General features: G+C 38.2%; 1 protein-coding gene across 3 annotated transcripts in view; it reads left to right on the top strand.

Moving 5' to 3' along the window:
- Nucleotides 1-3,439: 3,439 nt before the first annotated feature.
- Nucleotides 3,440-9,028, top strand: part of LOC143019511 (sialin-like) — a 37,335-nt gene continuing 31,746 nt past the window's right edge. Inside the window, exon 1 of one of the 3 annotated variants that reach the window (XM_076175190.1) lies at nt 3,440-3,534. The gene's annotated coding sequence lies outside the window, so the exon portion shown is untranslated. Of the gene's footprint in view, nt 3,535-4,111; nt 4,130-6,267; nt 6,288-9,028 lie in introns of those variants that run through there. The other 2 variants (XM_076175191.1, XM_076175192.1) reach the window with 2 other exon arrangements.

The following is a 9,028-nucleotide window of genomic DNA, read 5'->3' as shown; positions in this document are numbered from 1 at the left end:
AAGCCAGGATAAGAGAACTGCAACAATATGCTGACAGCAACAACTCACACGGCTTTTGCAATGCTTTTACAGTGCTTTTTACAATTATGGTCCAAAAAGGCATAGCAACCATCCAGTCAAAGCAGCAGATGGAACCACACTGCTGGAAAGCAACGAGCAAATTACCTCCAGATGGGCTGAACATTTTAATACCCTTTTTAATTAAATAAATCCCATCATACCTAGCATATTTGACAGCCTACCCAATCTTCCCACCATGGTCTCTCTAGACAATCCACCAGAAATGGGAGAAGTTCTAAGAACTATCAGCGAGATAAGAAATAACAAAAGCCTAGGGCCAGATGGGTTCCCAGCAGAGCTCTTTAAACAAGGAGGCTATCTACTAAAAGTTAATCTCCACAAACTTGTCAGCAAGGTCTAGACAACTGGGGAGGTACCTTACAAATTGAAATATGCTTATATGATCATCTTCTATAAGAAGAAGGGAGATAGGGCCAACTGTGGCAACAGCAGGGGCATATCACTCCTAGCGGTGGCCGATAAAAGTGTTGCTAAGATCCTGCTTTCTCAGCTTACGGATAAGATAACCGAGACAAACTTCCCAGAGAGCCAATGTGGCTTCCGTAAACATCGTAGCACCACAGACATGGTGTTCTGTTTGACAAAAGAAAGATTTTCTTATCGCCTTCATCGATCTTACGAAGGCTTTCGACACAGTAAACCACCCCCTTTTATGGTTGCTTCTCGAAAAGATGGGAGTCCCTCCCAATTTTCTCTCTGCGCTCAAAGGCCTGCATGAAAGATGCAAGCATGGATTCAAGTACGCGGTGCACTCTCAGAACCGTTTGAAGTAAAGGTCGGAGTTAAGCAGGGCTGTGTCATTGCACCCACTCTTTTTAACATCTTTTTATTACCCTAATAAAGCTCACTCATGCCGCCCTGGGAAGAGATGCTGGCATAAGTATTCAACACCGGCTAGATGGCAGCCTGTTTAACAACCGACGCCTGCACGCCAGAACTAAAGTCTCTTCCACGCAGATAATAGAACTGCAATATGCTGATGACTCTGCCATTGTTGCGCATGACGCCGAAGATCTGCAGAATATCCTTGATGTCTTTTCCTCCACTTATGCTGCCATGGGTCTCAGAGTCAATTCCTTAAAAAAAGAAATACTTGTTCAAACTATACTTCCACCTGAAACACCTCACCTTTTTCTCGTCAATGGAGAACCCGTTAAAACAGTAGAACATTTCACGTATAGACGCCATGTCCGCACCCTGGGGAATTTTCACACCAGGTGTCTCCAACGGATACTAGGTATATCATGGAAGGACAGAATGACACCGAACTCAAACCTGCAGCATTGAAACCCTCCTGACGCAACGCCATCTCCGCTGGGTGGGGCATACTATCAGAATGCCCGAACATCGGCTTCGAAGATGAATGTATGGTCAGCCGTCCTCAGGAAGCAGAAGCTTGGGAGGCCCCAAGAAGCGACACAAAGATCACTGTAAAGACCTACTCAAAAATTGCAATATAAATCCAAACGAACTCGAGACACTAGCAGTAGACAGACAGACTTGGAGGACAGTATGTACGAGCGGTACTAACAGACTTGCAATCGAAACTTCACGAAAGAGAGCCGAAAACCGCTCCAAACGTCACCAACGTATGGCTGGAGTCCAACCAACTCCTCGCGAAGAACACCTTTGCCCCAAATGCGATAAAATTTGCGGCTCCCGTGTTGGACTCAACAGCCACTTACGATGGCATGGACGACACAATCGTTAAAATTCATCATCTTCACAAAACGAATGCAGAACAGCGTCGTCATCGGCAGCGATGGACCGCCATAACCAACTTAACTGACTCCCATGTTAAATACCAAATTCAAGGTTGTATTTGACGTCATTATACGTTATATAACTTTCATTTTGTTTAAGCTATCAACATGACAATTGGTCGGGTTTGTCCTTTAGATAATGTTGATAAGGTATACCATGATCAAAACTGATAACGTTACAGACAGGCAAACGTCTAACGGAACAGAGTAAAGTACTTCCGACAATTAATGAGCTTAGAACGAGCATCAAAACACCAGAAAAAAGGAGACTTTACAACCATCAGCGCGATTTTTTTTTTTTACATCGAAGTCTAACAATGTAGTTCATTAGTCCCTTTCACATACGCAATATGCCATTTCCATATAGTCCAGCCATATTTTATTTTTTCAGTACCCCCTACTCGTTGTGACCTCACAAAAATTTCCCATGTCCCCTTAATAAAAGAATAACCTTCATAGAAGAGGTATACATGAATAAGCTATAAGACTCTTATCTAAGACACTACTAGACTTATTAAGTTACCGAAGCAAAATGATGTATGTAGAAAAATATATACAAAATGCATATTTGCCAGTCTCCAGGTAAATTTAGGATGGTGTCAACTTAGATTTAAGGTTTTATATTCTCTAGGGGTACAAATACAGTGCAATAAGACCCCTAAACGATCAATATTATTGCGCAATATTCCGTATTGTGCAATATTATTGACGGTGTAGGAATGGTTCGTGGTCTCTGGAACTTATTATTGTACAATACGGAATATTGCGCATTAATATTGATTGCGTAGGACCCGATTTACTCTCATTAAAAATGTCAAACTAGGTGAAGTACAAAGATGGACAGCTCAATTGATATCAGATCTCTTACAAAAGTGGAGACTTTGGGTGCGTGTGTGTGGAGAGGGGGTTGAATGTTTGATGGACTCAATTTAAAAAAATAAAATAAAAATAATCAATGGCATCAGAACTGGAAATGTTTTTCACACTAAATACAAACAGACGAAAATAAAGCTTCGAGTTAGAGTTACCAAGACAGACTTACCCTAGAAGTAAATACATACAAGTTTGTCCATTGTAGTCATGAAGTGAGACAAACTTTCTGCAGAAAACGTTGTATAGTCGACTTGGTTGAAAAGACACGTTGTAATGTCTTTCAGTTAACTGATTAACTAATTTATCTATGTATTCGTCCATTAGTTAACCACTTATTCGTTTATTTGTTTATCTATTCTCCATTCAGCTTCCTTATAGACCAAACAGTTTGTCGAAGGACTCTTTCATTGTAACCCAATGTATTCAATTGGATGATGATGAGGAAGGGAAGAGGAGGAGGAGTCAGAACAATAAGAACAGGCAGAGAATTGGGTGGCCAACAGGAAGAAAGACAAGAAAATCTGAGCGGGATGGAGAAGAAAAAAAAAAGTGAAAGAATAACCTTCAGATTGAATTGTTGTCGTTACAGACTAGTTCACTTTTGTTTTATTATCTTTGAGTACCCCCCATCCTTTCTGACGTGCGCACGCGCATGGGATTGGTTATGGGAGGGGACGTCACACTGACCTCACTAAGGGACTTCAACGTCACAATGACGTCATAACAAGATATTGGGCACTCGGCGAGCGCAGTGACAAGAGTAGTGCGTCAAGAACCAAACACACACCTACATCTCTGCTCTGTTCGTCTCCCGCCGGTAAGGTCGCCATGATAATTTCACCTTACGATATCCCTATTACAATACATAAGCGATACGCGAGTGATGTCAACGGTCACGGCCGCATAGAAATATTCTCCGGAATAGCTATTTGATTGATTAGTAGACAAAATGTTTTCTCCATGATTAATTTATAGATCTGTCATATGAAACATCGTCGTTTCGCTAACCAGAGTTTCATCAGTTAGATGACAAAGTCACGGAACATCGAACTGATAAAGGCTCCGACTTCCCATGATGTTTGATAAACAAGTCAACAACTGCCAGTTTTTATACACATTAACTTGTAGACCAGTGATCTTCCAAAACGGTGCTACAGCGAACGGTATATAGTCATTCGAATTTTGTCTTTTTGCATACGACCTAGTTATGGACCAAAAGGTCTCCTGTCGACATGCCCCCTCTTTTGTAATCCTTCGTAAAATGACACAAATTTGAGGAGGAAGGTCATTCAGATACGCATCGAGTGGATCTCGTAGATCAACAGGTTGTGGAAACGGAGGATGAAATTAATCCGGATGCTGCGCACGCCAGACCTGATGATGAAGAATGAGGAAGAGGACTTGGGTATAAGGTAAAAAGTGAAGAGAAAAGCACGTTTTAGCGATAAATACTGAAGTGAAAAGGGACGAGAGACCGGGACAGTGTGTTTGTGAGGGATACTGTTGCGGTTTGAGCAGTTGTCGTCTGCACAAAGGAACACAAAGGTCTCGACAGGAGACCTTTTGGACCATAACTAGTTCGGATGCAATAACAAAATGATAATAATGATAAATAAGTAAATGAATGAACAAATAGATAGAAAATATGATAATATAAATGATAATAATAAAATAAGTAACTAAATAAATAGTTAAAGTTAAATAATAAACAAACATAAATAGTAAATAACAATAAAGTGACAGATAAATAATAATCAAGGAAATAATAAACAGACAAATAATAACAAACAAATGAATAAATAACATAAAATAAATGGCAGGCATTACAGCATCTTGATTAGGTGTTTATCTAAACGAATCTTAAAGATTCGAACTGAACGACATTGCACTGCCTCTGCAGGAAGTTTATTCCATTCATTAACTTCACGGTTGGCGAAGTTGTTTCTACCCACTTCCAAATTAAATCTATTTCCTGACAGTTTGAGACCATTATTTCAGTGTAAAGTTTTTGTCACTTTTGATGTTGTCAATTCCCTTTAAAATCTTAAAGACCTGTCACCTTGTCGCTTTTCGTAAGATTTATTTTAGATATTTGGAATCAGTTTTGTGGCTCGCCGTTGTACTTTTTACAATCAGTCAATGTCTTTAATGAGATTCTGTGACCATATAGAAACAGCATATTCCAAATGTGAACGAACTAACGATTTATAGCTTGTTAATGAGAGATGGACTTTTGAAGTCAAAAGATCTCGCAATCAGTCCTAGAATCTTATTTGCACTGCTTGGATGATTTTAGATTGTTACTGATAATTACGCCGAGATCCTTTTTACTATCCACTTTTGTTAACGAATTTCCAAATAACTTATAATCATACTTACTGTTATTTTTACCTATGTGCATAACTTTGCACTTACTTATGCTAAATTTCATTAGCCATTTTTCAGACCATTATTGTAGTTTATCAAAATCTTTTTGAATATCTAACTGGTTTAAGTGATCATTTGCCGTTCTGCACATTTTTGTATCATCGGCAAATTTGGAGACAGATTCCAGTCCGTGCTCTATATAATTTATATATACTATGAATAAAAGTGGCCCAAGAACGGAACCCTGAGGAACTCCACTTGCAACAGTTTCCACCTAGAATTTTTGCCATTTAGAAAAACTCTCTGTTTTCGATCATTCAACGAATTACTTGTCCAACTTAATAGGCTACCACTTATTCCGTGTGAAGCTAATTTAGTAAGTAACCTTTCGTGGGGGACGGTAACAAAAGCTTTTGCAAAGTCTAGATATATTAAATCTATATTGTTTCTTTTGTCATAATTCGAGATGCATGTGTAGTAGAATTCGAGTAAGTTAGTCACGCAAGAACGTTTCCATCTGAATCCATGCTGGCTATCATTTATCAGACAGTTGCTTTCTAGATTATGTTCGATAGCATCTCAGATAGTAGATTCCATAATTTTTCCTTCGATTGAAGTCAAGCTTATAGGCCCGAAGTTATTTGGTTTCTTTTTGTCACCTTTTTTGAATACTTGAATAACGTTAGCTAGCTTCCATTCTCTTGGTACATTTTAATTTCTAATGGAACAACAATCTCATTGTTCATTTCCTTCAAGATTCTTGGTTGTCAACCGTTTTATTAACGTTGAGTTTTTCTATACAACTTTTAATTTTTCTTTTGTTATATTTACCGTAGTAAGTTCACCCATATAGTTTTCACAGGTTTCAGTTTGGAGTTCACTTTGGTGGTGTTTCGTTTACGAATATCGAGTGGGCCGATGTGATTCCTAATAACTTTTTTATCTCTAATGTAACTATAGAATTCTTTGGGATTCTCTTTGGATTTACCAGCGATATTCATTTCGTATTGTCGTTTTCGTTTTTTTTTTTTATTGTCTTTGTTAAATCTTTGTACTATTACAAAACTTTGATACTCATTAGGTGCACACGAGCACTTGTATTTTTTATAAGTCGGTCTCTTTTTAGCCATACTTTTATCAGTTTCCTTGTCAAGCCATTTTGGGTGAGCCTGATTTGGGGGAGCGTCTGTCCTTGAACGGGAAGTAAGTATGAATTATCTTAGTAAGCGTATTTTGAAATATTTCCCACATCTGATCTACAGGTTTTTTTTGTTTTGCTTAATTTTGCCTCCCAGTCTGTAAGTTGAAGCTCCTGGCGTAGTCCTATGAACTGAACTTTACTGAAATCGGGTATTTTAGATACACAAGTATCTATTTTAAATTTTTTAGCAGTTTGAATCTGAGTTGTGATCACTACTTGCAATAGTTTCACCAGCGTCTACATCGGTTATCATGCTTTCGCGACTAGTGATCAATAGATCGAGTAAATTTTCATGTTTTGTGGGCTCTTTTACATGCTGAACTAAGTAACTGTCAACGAGAAAAAACATCAAGCAACTACCTATATGGCAATGTTCAAGGGTCATCCAACCAATGTCAGTAAAATTGAAATCACCCATTATCAATAAGTCCCGGTTGCAGAAACTAGACAGTTCTTGAAACAATTTTTTGTCGTCTGCTAATGATAATATCTTTTGCCTTTATATTACACCTACATTCTTTTTATTGTCCATTTGTTTGGGTTAATTCTACCCACAAACTCATATACATCCTGTTTCACTTTCTCTAAAACACAGGCATGGGCATTGCTTTTAACGTAGAACAGACCATCCCATTTTTCTTGTGGTTTTTATCCTGATGAAAGTGTTTAAATCCCGCAATATTAAATTCAGCTTCAAACTCTCCACCATTTAACCATGTATACTAATGACCACCTTTCGGAGAAGAATAGGTGAAAGTAAAAAGATTCGTATACTTCGATCACTATCTATGATCCACTATCTGTGATCCTCTTCAGCTCATCTGCTGACGAGGATCACAGATAGTGATCGAAATATACGGATCTTTTTACTTTCACCTATTCTACTCCGAAAGTGGGTCATTAATGTAATTTTACCAATGTGCTGCGACATTACTCTGTATGATATAACCATGCCTCGGTTATTCCTAGCATATCGAAATTTTCGCTTTTGAAATACTCCTGGATTTCTTGGAATTTGTTCTTTTTGACTCGTTTTGAGTTTGAACATCATACTTTCCATTATAATTTTGTTGTTTATTGACACCTAACTCTATATTGACAATTGATCCTTCGCTGATATTCAGTGCCTCATGGACATTTGCGACATCACGGACATCTGGTCCCTCACGGTCATCCGATCTATCATGTAACACCCCCCCCACACACACCCCTCCGCCACCGCGTCCTACACCGGCCAATCGTCATTCTGTCCGGCATCACTTCCTAAAATTATATTCTGTCCTCCACTGACATTATATCCTACTGTGATATTTTGTCCTCCTCTATCATTACATCCGAGTATGTGTCGATGGTAAGCTAATGATAGAATAAATTAAACAGAAACTCCTGCTTGTGTTTTTTTTTTTTTTTTTTTTTTTAACAGTATAACTAAGGTTTAGCTGATGTGGACAGGAGTAATCAGGGGACTCAAATAGATGAGACTGGAAGGAGGATTTTATGTTTTCCTAGCACGGGTACTAAGTCTGCCCTCTGCATGCCGAATGGACGGGCACAACCTGAATATTTGTCGAATTCTTAATAGGTTGAGGGCCTATAGAGAATACGTAAAATTGAGGTGAAGCCCTCTTGATGTGAAAGGTGTTTAAGTAGTATAAATTTCTTGCTCATCTTCCATTCCAAGCCAGATCTGAACACTTTCATGTCAGCTTTTCCTCTTCTTTCACTTAATGGTGAAAGTCATGGGCACCCCTCCCCGGAATTTATGGAAAAAAATGCAAGGAAAATAGAAAACGAATAAAATTGCATGGGAAATCCAAAATTAATAAAATACCATGTACATTTATCAACTGTTTATTACCGTAATTATTCTATTACTCAGATTTCTTTGTTATTACTAGTACTGTTGTTGGGACAGGAATTGGGGTCGTTAGGGACACTAAGCACACAAAGAACGGAGAGACATTCATCACTCGTTCTTGACTTTGACTCTAAGAATGGGAGTCATTAAACTTCATTTTCCTCGAAAATAATGGATTGGGTTTTTCCTTATTTTTAGTATGTTGGGTCATGCTGTGTAATTCAACGTTATACATTTCAAGTACGATATTCGCATATCCACTGTGTCTGTTGCATCATGTTTTGAAACCATTATTCAATTTTTCTCTCATTTTATAGGCTTTGGATTTATCTGCGATTCTATCCGTATGGGCATAAATCATGTTAGGTGCTTCGACTGTGACTAATTCTCGACATATCTAAAAAGTTTTTATTATTATTATTTTCCCATGCACATGATTTTTTCTTTTTCTATTTTAAATCACCGTTCACAATTTTCAGTTCTTGTCATATCTCCTTAACAATGTTTTCCATGAGCGTCCGGAGGAGGGGGGAAAGGGGGGCAATTGTCACCCCCCCCCAAGAAGTCGATGGTGTGTTTGAAAAATTCCTGGTCGTCAAGTATATTTTTATTAAACCTTTAAGTGATAGTATATCAGTGTATGATTGATGAATGTCAATTATTAATTCATGTATATAATATAAATATATACCTATGCGGCCAATTTGAAATGTGTATCTTGATATGACATATAACCCTATACCATTTTGCCCCATCCTACAAAAAATCTGCTCCCCATCCCTCCCTCCAATAATTTCTGTAGACGACCGCTGGTGAAAGTTACAGTATTTATAATCTTCCCTTGTTTTGTTTATTTGATGAGCTGGGGACCAACTTGGTTGCTGT

This window comes from Oratosquilla oratoria, chromosome 37, assembly GCF_046742065.1.
Source record: "Oratosquilla oratoria isolate Oo_2021 chromosome 37, ASM4674206v1, whole genome shotgun sequence".
In the NCBI taxonomy this organism is placed as follows: domain Eukaryota; kingdom Metazoa; phylum Arthropoda; class Malacostraca; order Stomatopoda; family Squillidae; genus Oratosquilla; species Oratosquilla oratoria.
Note: the sequence above shows the minus strand (reverse complement) of the source record. Positions and strands in the feature narration are given on the sequence as shown.